This window comes from Felis catus, chromosome A1 (assembly GCF_018350175.1).
Source record: "Felis catus isolate Fca126 chromosome A1, F.catus_Fca126_mat1.0, whole genome shotgun sequence".
Lineage (NCBI taxonomy): Eukaryota > Metazoa > Chordata > Mammalia > Carnivora > Felidae > Felis > Felis catus.
The window spans coordinates 226,285,092-226,308,452 of record NC_058368.1 but is presented as its reverse complement, the minus strand read 5'-3'; positions in this window follow the sequence as shown (position 1 = coordinate 226,308,452).

Genomic DNA, 23,361 nt, shown 5'->3' with positions numbered 1-23,361 from the left:
CTCTTAGTCTAGACGGAAGCACATAAATGAAAGGTAATTAGAAACTCTGAGTAGAAGATGGTTTCCAAGATAGTTGAGGCCCAACTATGAGAGAATGAGTACAAATTAGAATAAAAAATGGATGACTTCCCAAAGAAATTTGATGGATTCCATGTGACAGATTTTATGTATTTCGTAGAAAGGTAGGACATACTAGCAATATAGTAATGGCATATTTTTACATTTCATGTATTGATATAATGAGATTTGGCACTAACTAGTAACTTTTTAATGACTTGGGAAATGCTTATAATTCACTATTGCTCAAATAAGAGAACTGAATAGGATTCTATTTTCATAGCTAGGTGATAATGCTTGTCTTGGTCAGCTCAAGATGCTGTAATGAAATACCATGGACTGAGTGGATTAAACAACATACGTTTATTTCTCGTAGTTCTGGGCCATCTCAGGGTCCTGGATGATTTGGTTCCTGGTGCGAGCCCTCTTCCTGGCTTGCAGTTACCTTCTCACTGTGCCCTCACATGGTGGTCAGAGAGTGCTCTCATCTCTCTCTTCTTTAATCCCATCATATGGTCCTCACCTTCATGACCTCACCTAACCCTACTTGGCTCCTCAAAATTCCACTTCCAAATGCCAACACATTGGGAGTTAGGGCTTCAGTATAAGAATTTTGAAGGGACACAAACATTCCATAATAATGTTAAACATTTATTATTGCTGTGTGTGAGATCATTTTTTTTAAAACTTCATGTGTATTAATCTATTTAAATCCCTAAATCATACTGTGAAGTGGATGCTGTTAATATTGTAAGTAGTTTTGTTATAAATTAAGATTTTTGTTATCTGCTTTACAGTTGTTGAATGACTTTAAAACTAATGTGTATTGCTTTCTTTCGATTTTTAATATTTCTTCAGATAAAGCAAATAATTCGTCTCACATTTAGATTATATTTTTATATACAGAAGTGTCTTAAAATTATGTTCATTTGGAACTTTTGATATTACATATTATTCAACATTTATTCAAACTTAATTTTAAAATTCATCTTGTTCTATGCCTTTAAATGTCAGAAGTTAAATAATCTCCTGGCTCAAGGAGTCGCTTGGACTTTTTTAAAAAGCAAATTGAGGAATCAGTGAATTGGTGGCTTACTTTATTGGGAATATATGAATTTCTTCAAAATGTCAGAAGACTAGTATAATAAGTGGCTCATGGAGATCCAATTGTATAGATCCACGGTACAGAGAAGGTAATTTTAGTCTATTTTAATTTATCTAGAATCTTGAATGAACTTTAATTTATATAACCACCGGTACATCCCACTTGGATACATCTGTTGCGCTATGATAAATCGTGGTGACCTTTGAGAATATTGGCGAAACATTTCATGTAACAGGTAAGGGGAGAGAGTCTATCAAATAAGACACTGCTGAGGAACAGGCCAGAATCCAGATTTATTCTTCAGGGTGTTTCTGAGTTACTGTTGCCCCCCAAAATCCCTTGAACAAGGAAAGCAATTACTTTGGCACAGGGGAAAATCAAGAGTTAGCTTCTCTTCTACCATTTAGACTTTATCGTTGGCCCCTTGCTCCTCGGTTGGGCCTCTTGGGAGCCATCTTAGGTTTCTGTCTATCAAGAAGCTTGGCTAAGAATGGAAAAATACTGAGAGAGATCACCTTTTGGATGCCCAACCCCTCGTGTACACACCCCGTGCAATCCCCAGAATTTGTGATGTGAGATCTCACTCCGGTGGTCAGGTCACATGGCACAAGTGACTTTATGAGTGGAGATTGTCCACGTGGACCAGACCTAATCACATGTGCCTTTTATATATGGCTCTAGAAGTCATCAACAAAGAAGTCTGTGGTTTGAAGCATGAGAAGGATTTGATGCACCCTTGTTGACTTGAACATGAAAGGGGCCATGAAGGAATTCCAAGGAATTCCAAGGAATGTGGAAGCCTCTAGGAGCTGAGAGTGTAAGAAAATTCATAAGAATAAGGTGGATTTTTCCTCGGAACCTTCAGACAAGATCTCAACCTGCTGACACCTTGATTCTCAACACAATGAACAGTGAACACTTCTTTATGTTGCAGAAGGTCTTGCTGTAGATGCCCAAAGAGCCACTCATTTACAATTTTATGACATAGGAGTAAAGCTAATTCAATTAATTTTTCCTACTGTGCCCCCATAATACACACGATGGGATTGGTTGTTTTCTTCCCATATTATTTTAATGTAAAAATATAAACACATGCCCCCATTTGGAACACAGGCCCAGCATTGGGCTCAGCACCGTCCAGAAAGTGAGATCTTCCCTGAAGGAGTTTACAGTCTAGTCGAAAAAAAATAACATACCCAAATCAATGTCATATGAGGAGAAAGTGGTATGTTATTAAAAATGAAAATAAATTTCTATAATCTCAGATATAAATTTAGATACACATTTCAGATACAAGGGCAATATTTTCTTGCTAGAATAACACAGGAGGTTTTATCAATAACATGGTAAAAGGATCTGAATCTGATGGGTAATTGAGCTAAATAGTATTTTCCATCACCTCAGTAGAAAGCCATGATATCACTCTCTGTTTCCAAAAATGTTTCCTCACAGAGTGCCCTGGATTCAGTTCAATTCATAAAAGTCTTCTTTGGAAATTAGTTACTAGTCTCAAAGGAAAATTACGAGTTTTTAACCTTACAGAGGGTCTCCCATTAATAAATCATGGCAGAGTAAAGAGGGCCCGTTCCTTCCTTGCCGTGGGACTCAGCCCTCCTGGGGTGAGGTAATGTGCCCATAGAACTGGTCCCTCACTCAGGTATTTCCCAGGCTGAACAAGCAGTTCACTCTTAGCAGTCAGTTGAAGCACTTCACAGAGATCTCCATGTTTCCCTTACACATTTCATCAATCCCCACCAGGAAATAAACTTTCTGGACATGTTGCTCCCAATTACTCATCCTTGGGAGGGAAATTAAATATGCCAATAGTATTCATTAGCACCTCACCTGTAGAGAATTTCATGGCTCATCAGCTATCACTGGGGACTTCAGAGAACAAGGTCCCTAGGGAACAGGGAATCGATGACGGGGTGAATCACATGGGGGAGGAGGAAGGAGGACTTAGGAATAGGTCTGGATGCCGGGACACTGATGAGTACAGAGTATATTGGGAGTGAGATAGTAGGAAGCTTCTCTGGGGGAGAAGAAATTATAGAGAAGAAGAGGGTGCAAGAGGTCGCCTCTCCAACTAGATGGGACCTTCTAGATGGGACCTTCTACAGGTGAGCAACAAAGGTTTATAAAGGTATTGAACTTCCCCCAAGACCATACAAGTGACAAATCTGGGGACATGAGCCAGAGTTAGGTCCTTTCTCTCTTATGGTTCCGTCTGATTCTTGTAGGCCTGTCAAAGTAACATTTCCTTCTGAGATTGCAAGCTTCTGAATCATGAGAAAGGATCTAGTTTTCCCTTAGTTTCCCTGGCAGCGTTTGGCACATAGGAGGTGTTCATAGGTGTTCATGGTGCAGAATGTGTATTTTCTTAATCAAGAGCATCTTACTCCTGTTCATGCAGCTCTCCAAAAGCTGTCCTGCCAATGGTCTCACACACACACACACACACACACACACACACGTGTGCATGCGTGTTGTCACCAGTTCCAGATGAAATGTCTGGGTCTTGATTCCTTATGCATAAAGAATCATCCCAATCTCACTCTTTTTTTTTTACTGACCCTTTCTACGATTTTGATTGCTGGTATATATTTTCTCTACATGAAAGTAACAGAATTTGTATCAGTGGGCCCAAATTTACCTATGCATTAGAATACATTAAGGAACTTAAAAAAAAAAAAACTACAGATGCTGGAACTCTAGCCTTCATATTCATTTTTAATTGTTCTGGGATGAGGTTCAGGCAGCAAGATACTTAAAAGGTCCCTAACTGATTTTAATGTACATCCAGGATCGAGTACCACTGATACAAATATTACTTCCCCGCAGAGAAAAGCCCATCCAAGACTAATGAAATCAGCATCTCTAAGGATGGGGCCAGACAGTGGTATTTCTCAGGCTGTCCCATGTGATTTCAATGTGCAGCCGGGGTTGAGAACCTCTATCGAAACAATGGGTCTAAGACAGTAGTACATACAAGAAACATCCAAGGAGATTTGTAAGATTATGAATCCAAGTGGCACCCTTGACCTAAATCAGGCTCCTTAGTTTACAACCCCCCCCCCCACATCTGTCATGCCTGGTGAGGGCGGGTGGGCAGCATTAAGGAGAGGAGACCATATGTAACTTGCTTTCTGGAGCAGCTCACATGCGACTGCTGCTGCTGCAAAGGAAAAGGTCCCCAGAGAGCCTCTGAAAAGGAGATTCTGGAGTGTTGACAAGCAGGATAGTGTCCCGCGTATGGGCTTCTGTGCTTCCAGGTGGGGCTACTCTTACTACTGGCATCTGGGAGGAACATCATTGCCTAAGACGGAACAAAGTTTATGTCTACAGAAAGTACTTGTTGAATGAATGAATCTAAAGGAAGCTCTCTAGGGCCCTGAACCTTGGGGCCACGGGGTATTTATCTACACAACAGGAGTTCTTGTGAAACTTGTTTAAAAGAGTTTATTGGTAATAAACAGGTGCAGCCCACCGATCCCAGGGATGATGAATTTCAGTCCTATTGCTGGACACTGCTGCTAGTGACAAATTAAGAGAGTGTCAGCTCTGAGTATGCACTGTATTCTGTACTTGTCAAGCTACTCACTAACTAAATGGCAGAGAAAAGGGTGAGGACTGCAGTGTGAGTCCCCTGCAAAAGCATCAGTGTCGTTTTCCAGTCGTGCGAAATCGCCCTGAGGTGGTAAGTGAAACTGGCAAGTGGCCTGGCGCACACATAACCCGTTTCATATAATTCCAGCAAAGTTTCAAAGTGGTTATTGAGACCTGCTTCGCATCGCTTTGAGTGCCCAAAGAAGATTCCTTCTCCTTTTGGGTAACAGGACATTTTATGAGAAGTTGCCTCTCATCTCAGGGCTATGGATTTCAAACCCTCACCTCTACCCCTCAACTTGATGTCGACTCCTCAGCCTAAACATCCAAAGAACTTCTGTTAAACAAGCTAACCGCTGGAAATATTACGGCTGCCAGCTGAAAGAAATGAGGTGGGTACACAGACCACATAAAACAATGGAAGCCATTTAAAGACAAAATGTACAGAGTAACGAGGAACAATTTCGGCAATATTGAAAGCATGTCAACGGCCTGCTGCTCTGGGCAATGCTCTGCAAAGCTTGGCGTTCACCCACCGTGGCCTCGGACTCCCTCTGGATGAGGCCTGGATAACTGGCACCTTCCATCTTCAAAATCAGCCTTTCTGGCCAGACCACAGAGGGTCAAGGCAGCCATTACAAACCAGAACTCTCCAGTGCTGCCATTTCCTGCTGATTCAAAGAGGGGCAAGACCAAGGGACAGTGTGCAGTTGATTAAGTGACCATTGAATTAACGGTGTTATTCCTTCTGGTTAGATTTGCCATTGCCCTTTTAATGAGGCGCTTTGTTGAACAAGAGCTCCATCTATGGGAGAAATCAGTTATACTGACTTCTACCCTTAACATCTTGATTACAATTTACATTAGACCCGTGGTTCTCAATAAGAGGAGATTTTGCCCTCCAGGGTGACGTCTGGCAACATCTAGGATGTTTTTTGTTGTCATAACTGGTCACAACTGTCATAACAGGCTAGGTAGAAGGTAGGATACTGCTAAACATCCTACAATGTTCTGGACAGCCCTACACACCAAAGAATTTTCCCACCCTATCAATAAATAAAATGGGAGAAATTCTTCTTGGGACAAGAGAGTCCTATAAAATTGATGCTTACATATGGGTTCCGCAAGCCACAATAAAACCATTTTTATTGAAAAATTTTCCTATGCCCCCACCACTACACTGAGCTTTTTGTCTCCCTACCTTTTCCTGCTGCATATGGATGTGACAAATTCTTTTACCCTAAGGTGTTGATGAGTGACTTAATATATTAATATATATCTGGGCTATTTGAAAAAGGAAACTAGAGGAAGATGATGAGACTTAGGGCAAAAAATGCATTGGTAATGGTAGAGTTTTAGGTAGGGGCCCCTTAAGGGGACTGAAACTTCGGGTTCAAGTGTTCTCCTTCTAGCTTTTCCCACGGGGCGATCCTACCCTGTGGTTGGTTAAATAAACAAAACCACATCAACTGGTGCTCAGACCATCGTAGGTGACATTATCGTTGTAAAAGCCCTCATAGGAGGGACACAACACTGAGGAAAAATCAGCTTTCTTGGATTCTCTCCGCAACACATGCCATTCAGCAGGTCACCATTCAGTATCTCAGGCAGTTTACTGAGAGGGATTTTGGTGGACTAAAAACTAACAGTCACCTTCTGAGAGATTTTCTTTCAGTCCACACAGAAGCACATGTACCCCTGAAATTTATGATAGAGCAGATTTTTATAAAAATATAGCCGTGGGCCAGGATTTTCTGTCCTTGGAAACCTCCTAATCGTGGACTACAAATAAAATTTGAAGCCTCGTGCTTCAGGACTGTCACGACCTCAGGTGCTTTAAGAGATCAACTCTTGCCCCATGGAGAAGAATCTTCGTCCCAGCTATAAAGCCTACTACTACCACACTCGAGGGGACCCCACTCTCGCTGCTCCACTTCCAAGAAAAGCAAAGGATCAGCTCACTTGTCTGACAAGATGAGTAACTTTCTTCATCTACATGGCTTTGTGTCTTACCTTTTCTCTCTAATGACTAAGCATTAAATTCATCTCATCAATCACTGGCAATCTACAGTCTGCAAGGCAAAGCCATGGGAATGCAGAGATGATTTAGAGAGTCCCACTCCATGAGATAACCAAGCAAGGGTGTTGTATCTGCATACTTGACTCCAGTCCATTTTTTTTCCATTGTGGCATGGCATCCGGCCCTGGATATTGCAGGTAAAGGAAAAGAGGCATTCTTGAAAGTTATCGGCTCATCTTTCCTGTCATTAGTAACAGTGCACCAACTATTAAACCCTGAAAATCACTAAGAACTTGCCCACGTTTTGTATGCAATATCTAGATTTCTGTACTATGACTGTACCAGGCAAAGTATATAGTGAGAAGTGTTGGAGCATCCTAAAAATTCATATTAAATGAGTAATGATTTAATAACTTTCCTCTTCAAGTGCCATCAGCAAGAAATTGTACAGTTTTATGGGAACTCTTGATTTATTGGTCCTGAAGATTGCCTCAGCACAGCCAGTTTGCCTCATAATTTGTGGGAAAGAAGCAAGATTAAAAAGAAGTTTGAAGGGAAAAAAATGAGTTGAGAAAAATTGGCAACAGGGCTTGTGCAATATTAATTATAATTGAGAAGAGAACATCCCTGCTGAATCTAGGGCATTTTTATGTATCGTGTGCACTAATAAAACCCTGTGTTCCCCAAACTCGCTGATGTATGATCATTGTTTCCAGTCAAATGGGTCTGATGAGCAGTGAATATTAAAATGATGTTCTTAGTAATTGTAAGTGCAAAAATATAAAGTAGAAAAATAATAATGCACACCTACAAACACCATAAACTGTGAAAGATATTGTGTTTCTCTCTTCTCAAGTAGTATTTGGTGTCATGTTTGAAGGAGTGTGGGATGATGGAAGAAAATGAATATAAATGATATATAAATAACATAAAATATTGAAGCATTTTATCATCTTTGTTCCAAAGACAATTACTTTCCAGAATATCGAAGCACTCATTCTATGACCTACATATGGTGAACAAAGATGAAGACATCTGGCCAGACTGCATCTATTCCTAAGAGATTGGCCCACAGCAGTTCAGTCTTGGACTATGGTGTTTGAGAAGATGAAAAGTCTAAGTTACATGCTCATAGTTGTGTTTAACGGTATTATTTGCTAGTCAAAATGTGCTGAATTTTGGTTTGTTGGAAAAAAATAGTTCAGTTCTTTTTGCTGTATATTTAATAAATATTAATACTGTGTCTACATAGGGCTTACATTACCAAGAATATGTAATTGCTTTGGCTACCAATAAATCAAGGTTAATAGTTAGGCATTTTGGAGCAATTGCTTAGATTTCTCATGTTCCATTTGAAAAAGTAAAGTTATTAAATCATAACCCATTTGTTATGAGTTTATAAAACACTACAGTTTCAGTGACATAGCCTATATACTTCAAATATGAAAGGCCAGATTTTCTACGTTAGCCTCTTTCAGAGTGCCACGGATGATCAAGATTCGAAGAACTATGAATTTTACACTCATTTCTGCAGAACTCTGGGGTTCGAAGAAGCCAAAGGTCATCTGACCAGCCCACACAAGTTCAAGACAGCCATGAGGAACCAGAACTCTCCAGTGCTGTCCATTTCCTTCTGGTCCAACTTGCATGCTATTTCCTAATTATGCCTAGTCTACTGTAGCTGCTGTTTGTCTCATTGAAGATCTGAAGGCTCCCTACAGTTATCCATTCTATTTGGCGGCAGATTTGACTATTAAATACAATCTTTTTTTACACCTATCTCAAATGTTTACCTTCCAGTATTTATCATTGCCAATGTTGGTCCTAGAATACCATCAAGGGACAAATTAAAAATGGTTGGGGGGGGGGTGGGATGTAGGTGTGTGTGTGTGTGTGTGTGTGGAGTGCATGCTCCCTTCTTCAGAGATGACTCTTGCAATATCTGTAGACAATTAGCCAACTGTCATTGTCCATGTCCCTACTCATTACCTTCAGACTTTTCTCAATGGGCTGAAAGACTCATATGGATGACTCCTATATGAGTTTCTTCATGTAACTTAGAATCAATTCTCCTGTAAAGTTTTCAGAATTGACTGCAATAATGGGTTGGCTCCTCTGTTCTCAATATACTCTTCTTTGTCCATATGCATTTAAAGTGTGCTATCCAGAATGGCAGTAATAACACAGTGGTCCAGAGATGTTCCCTCCTTTTTCGTTCATGTCTTTAATTCAACAAAATTTTATCAGGTGGCTTCTATGTGCTGGACATTCTGCTGTGTTGGAGGTACGACAATAGAATGAAAGATTCAGTCGCTGTTGTGGTGGGAAAGCTTTAAATGAGTACACACCAGTAGACATAAATTACCCCCCTGTAGCAAATGAAATGAAGGCAAAGAATTTAGGTGCTTTAAGCAAGAAGAACAAAGAGAGGGGAGCCTGGCTGGTTCAGTCAGAAGAGCATGCGATTCTTGATCTCAGGGTCGTGAGTTTGAGCCCCAAGGTGGGTGTACAGATTACTTAAATAAATAAAATAAAGTGTAAAAAGAAAATAATAATAATGAGGAGAGATCTGATTTAAATTTTGAAGTCAAGGAAGATTTACCCAAGGAAGGCACGTTGCATCTGAGACCAGAAAAATGACTGAGATCATTGTCATTACTGTGTCGATGGCAGATTCTATGACCAAATTAATTTAAAAGCAGCTATCAATATGGGGACTCGTTTTGACCTTACTCTCTTATTACACATTTACCCATTCTTTAAAAAATAATTATTGAGCACTATTATCTTAAAATGAATAAATGCATATAAACATACAAATATATATTTTAAACATACATGTTAAGCCCATATAAGGCTCTCTCTGCCAGGGTGTATATGTTAATGTAATCCCTGCTGTCAACTTTTCAAAAAATACCTCAGACAAGTGAGACAGTGGAAGACAAATCATTCCCTTAATAAGCCTTTCCAGGAATCTTGCCCAGGACGGAAGTCAATCTTACTGGCCGCTAGTACTCAAAACCTACCTTATTCATCTTGTTGTAAATTGAATTCACATTTTCTCTCTTTTTAATCTTCTCACACTCATTCCTTCATTTATTTATTCCACTTTTCATCCTGGACCTCTAGAGCACAAGGCACTTTTGTGTAAATTAGGATGTTTCTACTTTCAGGCAAAGGAATTGAAAAAAGGACCCCCAATGATAGACCAGATAAGAAGAGGAATCCTTTCTTCTGAGCCGTCAACATCCCTCTGCAGGGATGATATCTGCCCACTGGCAGAAAGTTGGTTGTATTTCCACCCTTTTTAGACACCCTTTTTCTTCCATCCTTGAGCTCTGCTCCTATCCCAAGGAGCACCATTGCCTTTTTTCACAATACCTCAAAAATTATGGAAAATGATTTACCATTTTTATTTGCAAGCTCTTTCTGTATTGCAGTCTGGGAGATTGATCGTGTATTAACTTTTATTTTTGCCCCTTGGAATAGGTCATCAACCTTTCTGAACCCAATTTCTATCACATATAAGATGAGGATATTAATGAATACCTTCTCCCAAAGAATTTCTGTAGATTACACAAGATAATTCATTTAAAACACTTAGTACAATGCCTGGAACTTCTAAGCATCCAATAAATCATAGCTATTATTACTTCTGGTCTTTGGAAGGCAACTGCCTGAGCCAAAAAAGTAGAATAGCCAAAGTTTCATTTTCATTTATTCATATATCTTATGTTTCAATCCCCACCTACCAATGACGGTTTTCCATGTTTAAAATACAAATAAAACAGAAAGAAAATAGCCATGGAAAGTTGTGATTTTACTGTCATCCAGAAATATAGCATAATTATCCCAGGAGTGCTCAAGCCATAAATCTGCTCTTTCTAAAGAAATTCTAGAAAGCCACTGTTACTGTCTTTAGGGCTGTTTTAGTCCATTTGGGTTTATACCACAAAAATATTATAGACTGGTTGGTTTGTAAGCAACAGAAATTTATTTATCACAGTTCTGGAGGATGGCAAGTCCAAGATCAAAGCACCAGAGATGTGGTGTCAGGTGAGGACCCTCTTCCTGATTCACAGAAGCCATCTTCTCACTATATCCTCACATGGCAGAAGAGGTAAGAGATCTCTGGACTGTTTTATGGGGGAACGAATCCCATTCACGAGGGCTCCATCTTCACGACCTAATCAGCTTTCAAAAGTTCCACCTTCAAACACCATCGATTTGGGGATTAGATTTCAACATATGAATTGGTGGGGTAGGGATGGGGGTGAGGTGGAGGGCACAAACATCAGTCTATGGCAAGGGTTTTAGCCTCACCAGCACAGTTCCCAATTCTTGGGAATATAATCTTGTTTCCTTTCATTTCCTTCTGCTTTGGGGCTACATGCTCACCATTTGACTTTTAGGAGTTGCTCATCCCTCTTGAGCATTTCCCACGTCCAATTTTCATAACATGCAATTACCCATTTTCTTAAATCTAGATCCCATACTTGATAAGTCTTCTCTTCCTGTCAAAAACGTTCCAAAGTAATAGGGATGTTCTTCAATGATATCTTTAACTTCCCCCTCTGAAATTAAATCCTCTTTGTTCATCAGAATTGAAGCCATAGGACCAATTCTCCTATTTATCTGTCCTCTTTTTGGAAAAATCAGCTTGTAAGAGAAGCTGGTCAAAAGTATATCAGACATTCTACTTTCAGCCCAATGGTACTCCAGCAGATAGTCATGGGATTGAGTTCCCTCAAAGAATCCACCACTGGATTTGATGACCTGTGACCTGTGAGACATCTTCCATTTCCTCCATCTGGTCCAGCTACTTCTGGCATGCTCAAATAACAATAATTTTATTACTATCTCCCTTTGCTCGCTCCCATGTATTTTCTGACATGCTTCCATTTTTTTTTGTTTGTTTGTTTTATAGATTTCCAAACAGGTATGTATATTCTTCATTGTCTTAGATGTGATTTTTGACGGTCCCTAAGAATGTCCTAGATATTGAAAGGGCACTGTCCACACAACAGAGTCAGCTGAGGACTGAAGGGAGTTTCAGGACTCAGCCAGGCATCATGTTCTCTGAACATTCAGACCTGTGTACTAGCTACTTTCTAAATCCAAAAGGATCCCCAAAAGTCTAAAAATTCAAGATTGGCCTTAAACCCAAATCCAAGGGAAATAAAGTTGTTTCTAATATTTGTGCATCATTTCACCCAGTGGATTTATGCCTTCTGCCTACTCATCTTTACTCTTTCTGCCCATTTTTCACAGTATGATCTTCTAACTCCTGTTCACTGTACATTGTTAATAGCTGTTAAATTATTTAAAGGTTAAATTTAATAGATCTCCAAGGTGTAATCAGGGGGATGTATATCTTACCTTAGAAATTTTGGCATTTGTTTCTAAAATTATATAGAATGAGGTTAGCAACAAAAAGGAACGCAGCAGAAAGGAAAAGAAAATGTCACCAAAAACTTTAAAGCCCTCAATCTGCCTCTGATAGGTCTATTTTTCCAATAATGATAAAAATAATAACAATAATAATATAAATATCAAAAAGCTCTCATTTATAGAGTTCTTATTATTAAATCTTTCAGATTTATTGATTAAATAACTTGTGCACTCTCAACAATAGCCAAATTATGGAAAGAGCCTAAATGTCCATCAACTGATGAATGGATAAAGAAATTGTGGTTTATATACACAATGGAGTACTAGGTGGCAATGAGAAAGAATGAAATATGGCTCTTTGTAGCAACATGGATGGAACTGGAGAGTGTTATGCTAAGTGAAATAAGCCATACAGAGAAAGACAGATACCATATGGTTTCACTCTTAGGTGGATCCTGAGAAACTTAACAGAAACCCATGGGGGAGGGGAAGGAAAAAAAAGAGGCTAGAGTGGGAGAGAGCCAAAGCATAAAAGACTCTTAAAAACTGAGAACAAACTGAGGGTTGATGGGGGGTGGGAGGGAGGGGAGGGTGGGTGATGGGTATTGAGGAGGGCACCTTTTGGGATGAGCACTGGGTGTTGTATGGAAACCAATATGACAATAAATTTCATATATTGGAAAGAAAAATAAATAACTTGTGCATCAGAGTGGTCAAGAGTTACTTTCCGAGGCTGTGCAGAGCGGGTAAGAATACGTTTCTTCAAATGCGTAGCTGTTCACAAAACGTTGTATGTTTATATTATGCTCATTGGACTGTGACAATTAAAGTGAAATAAAGAACAAGTCCTTATCAGATGCTTTCTTCCTTCTCATTTGTGCTCATTGGTTTAATCCTTAAATTACAAAGGATACTTTGACTAGTAATTTGAGCCTGTTGGGGTTACAGATCCCTTTGAGAATGGTGAAGATATGAAATCTTTTTGTAGAAAAATCTCTATACTCACATGCCTACAAAAGCTATCTAAGTTCGGGAAGATTTAGGGAAACCTAAAGAAGCCTGTCTGTGGAGCCTTAAGAATCCAAAGAATTCATATTAAGTATTTCCAATCTAGTAAAATAAGCTCAGATGTCTGTCTTTTATCCAGGACAACACAAAAAATGAGAGACCAGAAAGCACACTCTCCTTTCTCCACCGTCTTGGCCTCTCAGGATGAACCTTGGGAAGTCCCAGCCCATCATTAAGGTCACCCCACTCAGGCAGACAGGGTGAACCTATGCACATGTGGCCAGCCAAGGAAGAGAGTGGGGATTGAAAGACAGCATGTGTGCTGTGTGCCAACCATGTACCCCAGCATTGGGCTGCATCCATCAAGAGTAGGCACCTTTTCCTAATTTGCACAGAGACATTTGTGCATGGGTCGGCCAATGTCCTACATGGCCACCTGCACCCTGGACTATACAGCAACTAGAGATGCTCTGATTTTGGAGAAAGCCCCCCTCAGTCACAAGTCAAAAACCCCACTCCTCCTGAAAGCTCAAAATGGATCGAAGACTTAAATCTAAACTCTTGAAACCATAAAACTACTAGAAGAAAACACAAAGGAAACTTCTTGAAATTGGTCTTGGTGATTGATTTTATGGCTATGACACCTAAACCACAAGCAGCAATGCAAAAATAATTAAATGGGACTACATCAAACTGAAAAGCTTCTGCCTCGCAAAAGAAACCATTAACAAAATGAAAAGGCAACCTATGGAATGGGAGAAAATATCTACAAGCCACAAGTCTGATAAGAGTTAATATCACAATATATAAGTACTCATCCAACTCAGTAGCAAAACAAAACAAAACAAGAACAATTCAATAAATGAGCAAAAGACCTGAATAGACATTTTCCCAAAGGAGATATTCAAATGTCCATCAGGTATAGAAAAATGTGCTCAACATCACTAACCATCAGGGAAATGCAAATCAAAACCACAACAATAACATATCACTTCAAACCTGTTAGAATGGCCAACATCAAAAAGACCAGAGACAAGCCCTGGTGACAATTTGAAAAAAAAGGGAAGTTTTATGTACAGTTGGTAGGAATGTAGGTTGGCGTAGCCACTATGGAAAACAGTATGGAGGATCCTCAGAAATTAAATACAGAACTGCCATGTGATCCAGAAATGCCACTTCTGGGTATATATACAAAGGAAATGAAATCACTGCCTTAAAGAGATATATGCACTCCCATGTTCATTGCAGCATTATGCAAAATAGCCAGGACATGGAAATAGTCTAAGTGCCTATCAATGGATATATGGTTAAAGAAAAAGTGGTATACATATACAATGGAATATTAGCCATAAAAAAGAGGGAAATTCTGCCATTTGCAACAACCTGGGTGAATCTTGAGGACAAGATGCTCAAGTGAGATAAGTGATGCTCAAGTGAAATATGCTAAGTGAAATAAGGCAGAGAAACACAAATACGGCATTTCACTTACATGGGAAACCTAAAAGAATCACACTCATAAAACCAGAGAATTGATTGGTGGTTGCCAGAAGTGGGGTCATGGTGGATGGAGGGAATGGGTAACTGTGGTCGAAAGGTACACACTTCCAGTTATAAATAAATAAGCTCTGGGAGTGTAATTTTCAGCATGGTGGCTATCGTTATCAATACCGTATTGTATATTTGAAAGTTGCTAAAAGAGTACATCTTAAAAGGTCTTATAATAGGAAAAGACATTGCAACTACATGAGTGATCAACATTAATTAAATGTATTGTGGTGATCATTTCATAATACAGACATACATCAAAACATTACACAGTACACCTTAAACTTACACAATGTTATATGTCAATTACATTTCAGTAAAACTGGGAAACAATTAAAATTGAAAAAGCTCCGGTTCAGCCCACTTTATCTTCCTCCTTCCCAGCCTGAAGCACTAGGTTACTTGGCATCTGAAAATTAAGTCCATAAAGTTTCCTTGTGTTTAATCTCCACTCTGCACTAGAGCAGTGTTCGGATGATCGTGTAATATTTTCATTAATCCATTGTCATAGACACAATTTGCTAATGATCATTTATTCAAAATAGGCTTGATTCGACCAAGAAGATTTTGCTCCTTTCTTTCCCACCCGCTTATTCACCATGGCTTACATCCATGCAATAGTTTTGAAATGTCATCCACATTCGCTAATAAGCTTCATACTGAATTTCATTTTCCAGTAGTGGAACAGGCACAGTGAGGATTTTTGTGCCTAGTATGATCTAGACTTAATATAATTCTTAGCAGACTTCATCAGCTCTAAAAATGCCAAGGATCTGGAACTGAGCCTTTTATCTATGCCACAAACGTTTCTGAAACATCTATGTACCAGACATTGGAAAGCCTAGTGAAGATAAAGGTAAGAGTAGGTCATGTCCATCTTTGAAAGGTACAATCTTGTCAACGTGATTAAATTGGATGTACAGGACCCAGGGGTTTGCTCATAAGACTCTATCAAGAGGAGATAAGCCTTGACCACATGTCCATTGGGATCTCTTTTGGTTGGAGTTGTGTAATAGTAGTTTCATACTGACATGAAGAGCAATGTTGGGTGGTTTGGACAATCTGCCAAAAGGCAAGAGAATAATCCAAATGGTCTCTGGGATTTCTTTTAACCATTATACTTTAAGGCATTGACAGATAAGTCAGTCCTCTGAAGTTTTATCACATACTTGGGAGAGAAGGAAGCTGAAGGAGACTTACTTGTATTGAACTCACTTTTCTAAGTTACAGAATTTAGACATGGAATATATTTGCAGCCTACCAAATCAAGACCCCTACTCTTGACCAGATGAAGACGCTGCACACTAAGCTTCAGGGAAGAAGGAACAGGAGGAGACCAGAATTTCTCTAAACTACCACATTTTATTTTTTTTTATTTTTATTTTTTAAATTTTTTTTTTCAACGTTTATTTATTTTTGGGACAGAGAGAGACAGAGCATGAACGGGGGAGGGGCAGAGAGAGAGGGAGACACAGAATCGGAAACAGGCTCCAGGCTCTGAGCCATCAGCCCAGAGCCTGACGCGGGGCTCGAACTCACAGACCGCGAGATCGTGACCTGGCTGAAGTCGGACGCCCAACCGACTGCGCCACCCAGGCGCCCCAGGACTACTTCTATTGATAAGCCTCTCTAACATGCCTCATGACACTTCCCCTAAGACCAGCATCAGTAGACAGTATCTCCCATTCCCAGCATATACCATATCTTCTCTGGCTCTCACACCCAAATGTTGGATATCATATCCTGGTACAAGTGATGACCAGAATGACAAAAACACACTGCAGTGACTAGCGAGTGATCTGTCCCTTAAATGAGTGTTGTTGCAAATTCCACTCTGTTGGCCGTCTCCTTGGAAAGCATGATGATACTGAGGGTCTGTTACCATTCAATCACTCATCGTATGCAAGAATATCTTCATGGTAAGAAGGTCTTTGAGAACAGTGTAGAAACTTAAATGAGTTACCATCACAGTGGCTCTTGAAGGTACTTTAGGCTTGGACCAGAGGCCCTTCTCAAGACAAGGTTAAGATGATTCCATGGAGGCATGGTCAGTTTTGGCACTAGGGGAAAGGGGACACTTATCACAGTGCAGCAGCCCTCTTGGCGGTTCTCGGTGGGGTGTTGATGTGTCCCTAAAGCAAGTTTCTATGCCAATATTCTGTCATTTAGACTGTTGGTGAGTTGTTGCAGAACGGGTCAAGCTATGCACACTTCGTGTTATTTTTGACTATCACGGGCAGCCCAACAAAAGGAACATTTGCTCTGGTCCAGAGACATAGTGCAGGGGAAAAGGAGATAGAAAGAAGCAGGGAAGCAAACCAAAGCTAAAATAGCATAATGAATGACAGTAATGCAATGTTCCAAAAATATTCTATTGGGTTACACTTTGAATAATGATCATGTCTGGAAAAGAGAACTATTAAGGGCCATAAGAATTTATAGAAATGCTCCGATCCTGAAGGAAAGATGAATAGTTAGATGGGGCTTTGGAGGATTACAGCAACAAATGCAGTCAGACAATTTCCATTATAATCTTTTATTTAGAATGGCATGTAACTCATTTGTGTTGTTGTTGGGTTTTGGTACTGATGCACATATGCCCTGAGGTGCATTTTTATGAGTGAAGAAAATAAATAAGAGGATTTTCAATCGATCTAAGAAAGGTTAATCCTTTTCAACTGAAAAGCTCCCATGCTTGCCTACAGGGCTTACTGGATTTGGGTCTCCCTGAAGTGAAATGCTTTTTTCCCCAATGCATAAATGTAACTACCTTTTATTTCAAGTTAAGAACGTGAAGGTGGAATCTGAGGGATGTTAATGTTTAAAAAGAGCCAACAATTGATTGACAAGATAGAGGAAAAAAGGACAGAAATTATGGAAAGGTAGTTCATGTCTAATGGGAAGGGATAAGCAAAAGAAGAAGAAATATAACAGCAATGCCTTGAATTTGTAGACTGCTTTAGCATTTATAAAATACTTTACTCGTGGAGATGGAGACTTCTTAAAAATAAGAAATTTGTCTTCATTAATCTTTGATTCCTTGATCCTTCACGGAATACCTGGCTCACGTAGAGACCCAATACGTTTTAGCTTTGTGAATATACCAAAGACCAGTTGAATGAAATAATGTATTATTTCATTTAATTTTTGCTATAATCCTATAAGTTTGGAGTTATTTTCCTAATTTATACAGGAAGATTCAAGACACATAGAGATAAAATGACTTGTCTAAGAGCACACGAGTCAAACGTAGAGCCAGAGTTCAAGGCCAACTTTTCTGTCCTTGGACAGAGCTTTTTTTACAGTAATAAAGCTCATATTCCAGGTTGAAATAGGGTTGGCACAGATTTTGAACTAAAATTTAGATCGGAAAACAAGAAAGGAAGGGGAAAAAAATGTGCTTTGTTTTATTTTTTAAGGTCAATTGCTATACCAAGTGAGCAATTGCCACAATAATTCTCTATGGGAAAATCTCCCATGAACTCAGTGGCAGATGAGGATAATCATTTACTCTCAGGATAAGGGGACTGTAAAGGGACTGATCCAGGCTGGGATTAACCTGGTGGCACTGCTTCGAGATACAGGTTGTGCTGAGCTTGGATCCTCACTATGTGTTGGCTCAGAGCTCTTCCAACTGTATTCATTGTAGGGCCCAAGCAGAAGAGTCATCAGCTACACGAGTTGTTCCCATGGTGATGAAGGAAGAACCAGAGCTCAAAGTCATTCTTGCATGGACATTTCATGTCTTTGCGTGCATGTCCTTTGCTAACATCCTGCCGACCAATATGGTGGTTAGAATGGTCCCCAAAGATGCTCATATCCTAATCGCTGGAACCTGTGAATATATTACATTTATGTAACAAAAGGGACTTTACAGAAGTAATTAGGATTATGATTCTTAAAAATAGGGAGATATCCAAGATTACCCGTATGGACCCAATCTATTTCCACGTGTCCTCAAAATCAGAGAACTTTCTCTAGCTGGTGGGAGAGAGATGCCACAGAAGGGAAAGATAGAGAGAATTGAAGTATGACAGAAATTCAACCCGCCCTTGCTGGAGGAGGCCACATCTTCAAGCCAGAGGAAGACAGCTCAAGAAGCAATGCAGACAGCCAGTAGAAGCAAAGACTGCACCCCCCTCCCCAACCTCCAACAGCCAGGAAGGAAATGGAGGGTCTCCTTTCTGCATAAGGAGCTGAATTGGACCAACCATGTGAATGAAGTTGGGAACAGACACATCCTTAGAACTTTCCTTAAAGAGTTCATCCTTTATGTAATGTGGATTTAGGCCTTGAAAGACCCTAAGCAGAAGACCAAGTTTTGAGTCCACTGGATTCTAACCTACAGAAACTGTGAGATAATAAACGGAGGTGGTTTTAAGCCAATACGTCTGTGGCAATTTATTATAACAGCAATAGAAATTAGGATAGCCAAAGAAAGTCATGTGGCTAAGCTCAAAATCAAAGGCAGGGGAAAGCCACTCTATCACTCAGTCATGGCCAATCTTAAATGTAATTCTACAAGACAGTCAAAAAAAAAATCAGAGCAAATATTTAAAACTTTTCAAATAGAACGGAGGTAGAGGAAAAATAGCAGCTGTCCAGAGAAAGTGTTGTTAAAATTATTGGGAGGTCAGGAAGCTATTAGAAAAACCACTCCCGGGGCGCCTGGGTGGCTCAGTCGGTTGAGCGTCTGACTTCAGCTCAAGTCACGATCTCACGGTTCGTGGGTTCAAGCCCCGTGTCGGGCTTTGTGCTAACCGCTCAGAGCCTGAAGTCTGCTTCAGATTCTGTGCCTCCCTCTCTTTCTGCCCCTCCCCACTTGCACTCTCTCTCTCTCTCTCAAAAATAAGCATTAAAAAAATAAAAAAAAAAAAAGAAGAAAGAAAAAGAAAAACCTCTCCCAAGATACAACTGCCCAGAAAGGCAAAGTATTTAAGTAAGTTGTTAAATAGAGAAGTTGTCAAGTGATTTTTCGAAAAGGTAGTTTTGACCTGAAACTGGGGTGGGGATGGCATGTACATTTCCCCAAGAAACAAAGGACTATTTAGGGTGGTGGTGGGGAGTAGAAGTTAACACTATAAGATTAGTATGTTGGGTGAAATCCACAACCAGCTAAGGCTCCATATCTGTGGCAGAAAACCTAGGAACTGAATGTAGTGCATGGCTATCTGCCCAAGATTTAAAAAGGAGAGTCTTTTCTATTTTCCTTTGGATGGAGATGGCGTACATTGTTATGATTGTCTCCCAAGGGCCCAGAGACATGCTGAAAATGAGTCCTTTGGGATTTTAGGAGAGGACCGTTTTTTGGCCTCCCTCTTATGCTCTGCCTTGCATCTATAATTCTGGCTGGCTGGTACAGTGAGTCACCTAGCAACTAATGCAAAGGAACCAGGTCCATCTACTTCCAAGCATAAGGAATTAAGATTCTCTGGCAAAACCCCTTTTGGAGACAATAGCTCACAATGGAAAAGTGCAGGTATCCTGTGGGTAGCTCCACACCGAGCCACTCACTTTTATTGAGTCTATGAGACCTGAAGGAATTCAAGATAGAGCAACCCATTCCAAGAGGAGTTCCTTTATGTGTTGGGGAAGACAGTGTCCATTTCCGTCTCTGGGGAAAATGAGCTCCTGATGTCTGAGAAGCCATCTCCTCTAGTGGGGATCTGAAGAGCAATGGTTAAAGATCCCAGAATCTGAGAGAGTGTGAATCCCAGCTCCCTTCCATCCTCGCCGTGTGACTCTGGACAAAGTACTTCATCGCACCAAATGTGATGTTGTTCTTCTGTAAACAGGGGCTGTAACAGTACCCACCTCATGGGCGGAGAGCCATTCTGAGTCTCAAAAGGTAACTATTGTTATCATGACTCAAGGTCAAGCAGAATGTAATCAGCTGGATTGTAGAAGAGGTATTAAGGGTTGATGTGAAAAGGAGCTTCCCAGAAGTAAGAGTTACAAGTCGTACTGTGAAAATTCCATGAAGACATTTGAAAATAATCCTATTAAATAATGTGACAGATGTTACCGGCCATTCAAGAATTTATATAGTCAAGCGACCATCATCACCTCAGTGTTACCACCCTGGGAATTTATACACTGATTCCAATGATTTTGCTTTGGAGCAAATTCTCTTACCTCATCACTAAAATGGCCTTCAGAGACTATAATGCATTCCCTTGACACCCCTTCCTAGAGGACAGCTGTCATCTTCAGAGGACTGATGCGACAGCCAAAAGCCAATCAGGACCAGTAAAGAGAGATGACTTTACAATGAGAGAAAGAATCTTATGTGGTTCAAGTACTTGAATTGACCTTTGCATTCATGGGTTCTAGATCATGCAAATAGATTAGAAATGGAAATAACTTTTTGTAGCCTAAAAAGAATGCTTAGTAACAGATGCATTGGAACCCACTTTTTATTTCTTAGATAATTGATATGCAATTGTTTACTAAGTTCTCTGTCCTTTGTGATGAGTCTGGAATATTTTCTAACAAAGTCTCTTAAAACAACTAATTTCTGAATTTAAAAAAATGAGGAATAAAGCTTTCCCCAAAGACACCTCTTCTTAGATCTTCTCAGAAGCTCACAGAATGTTTCCCTAACTTACTCATAATTAATTCACAGCCAGAATTTAAGACTTGAAGCTTCCAGAGTTTGGAAGTGATCCCTACATCCTCATAACAAGGGACAAGCTGAATAGACTAAAAAAATCAACAACTCTTCTTGGATCTGTGAGAGGGGAGGACACAGGGAATCCACTGCCCCTGAGATGGGAGAAACAGACAGGTGAACATGGGGAGCTGAGGTTTCCCAGAGTGGAGATGCAGGAGTATAAACCACCATGGAAAGTGGAGCTGGGGAAGGAAATTTAACCATATTGAAGGATTGCTGGAGCCCCAGTGTGTACAGTTCTGAAAGCTTAAAATTTCAGGGGACCCAGTCTTTGGGTCCAGTCTTTGGGGGCCCCATCAATAGTGTCAGATTTGCCTCCAGGAACTTGACCAGATTCTCATACTAAACAAATCCTACCAGACTTCTGGCAGGGACATGGGAAGGGGAACCATTTTGAAAAAGCCAGAGCACTCTAGTCTTAACAAAGCCTGCCTTCAGGGGAGACTAATGAACCAGAGCCTAAACTGCCTAATTGACCCAGCAAAGGGAAATACCCAAACCCAGTCCCCTCTAGTCATCCTGTCCCACATAGGAAGGAAAAACAAAAACTGAGAGCCACATGCAAAGTTCACAGACCTGAGGCATAGGCTCGCTGAAAGACTGAGACCTAATCACAGACTATAGAACACTTCCCCTTCCCGACACCCCACCACCACATGACTAAATTTACAGCAATTCACAACAATTTCTTTTATACCTAGTATATCATAGCCAGCTATCAGAAAAGAAGAGGTTCTATAAGAAAAAGTTGCAAGGCATACCAAAAGGAGAAAAAAAACCCACAATTTGAAGAGACAGAGCGAGTATCAGAGCAGACACGGCAGGGATGTTGGAAGTATCAGTACGAGAATTTAAAACAACTATGATTCATGTGCTAAGGGCTCTAACAGGTAAAGTAGACACCATGCAAGAACAAATGGGCAATGTAGGCAGAAAGATAGTATCCTCAGAAAGAACAGAAAAAAAATGTTAAAGATTAAAAAAAACAGAAAGAAAAATGAAAAATGCCTTTGATGGCTTTATTAGTAGACTGGACATGACCAACGGAAGAATCCTTGAGCTAGAGGATACATCAGTAGGATCTTCAAAACATTAAAAGCTTGGAGAACAAAGACTGAAAAAACAAACAAACAAACAAACAAAGTCCTAGGACTCTTGGGACAGCTACAAAATGTGTAACATCTGCATAAGGGGAACATAAGAAGGAAAAAGAGAGAGAAGAACAGAATCTATTTATTGGTATTTTTGTATCTACCTTAATAGATGGATTCTATCTAGTTAAGACATGCTTCCTTAGCAGGGTGCTGTATAAAGCAAGGAGTAGAAATAACTGAAGCTTCCACTTTCTTTGTGACCAGAGTCCCACTTTCCACCTGCAAGCAAAGGCCACCGTCCAAACTCACATTATTAGTGAGTATTTTGATAAATATGAATAAACGATCTGTGTGCCAAATCATAGAAGGTCACAGTCGTCTAGTGTTGGTGTGCCTAGTGTTCTGGTAAACCAAGAGAGTATAGCCTAGAGGTTCTGCAAATACAGAACTGACTAAAGCAGATGAGTTGGAAGAAAATACAGAATCCACTAACGGGAAAGAATTCACATGGAAACTCTCCAAGTTTTTCTCAGCCCAAAAATTCAGGCTTTTTCTTGGATCTGCTTTTTTAGTATTCCACCTTCTCAGTACAGTCACTTTTTGTTCTGAAATCCACCATGGAGAGGCATCAGGGTCTGTGCTTCAAAGAGAGAACCACCCCCCCCCACCACCACCAATTGCTGGTCTACACCATTACCCCAGGTCTTCTAACCTGACTCTGGTAACGTCACTTAAGTCCACTGGAACAGAGTCCAAACAAGCAGCTACACTGGTGACTAATGATCTGGATGCCCTTGTTCATCATTGTGGATGCAGAACTGGGTGGGGGGGGCAAGTGACCTCACCCAGCATTGACCCTCGT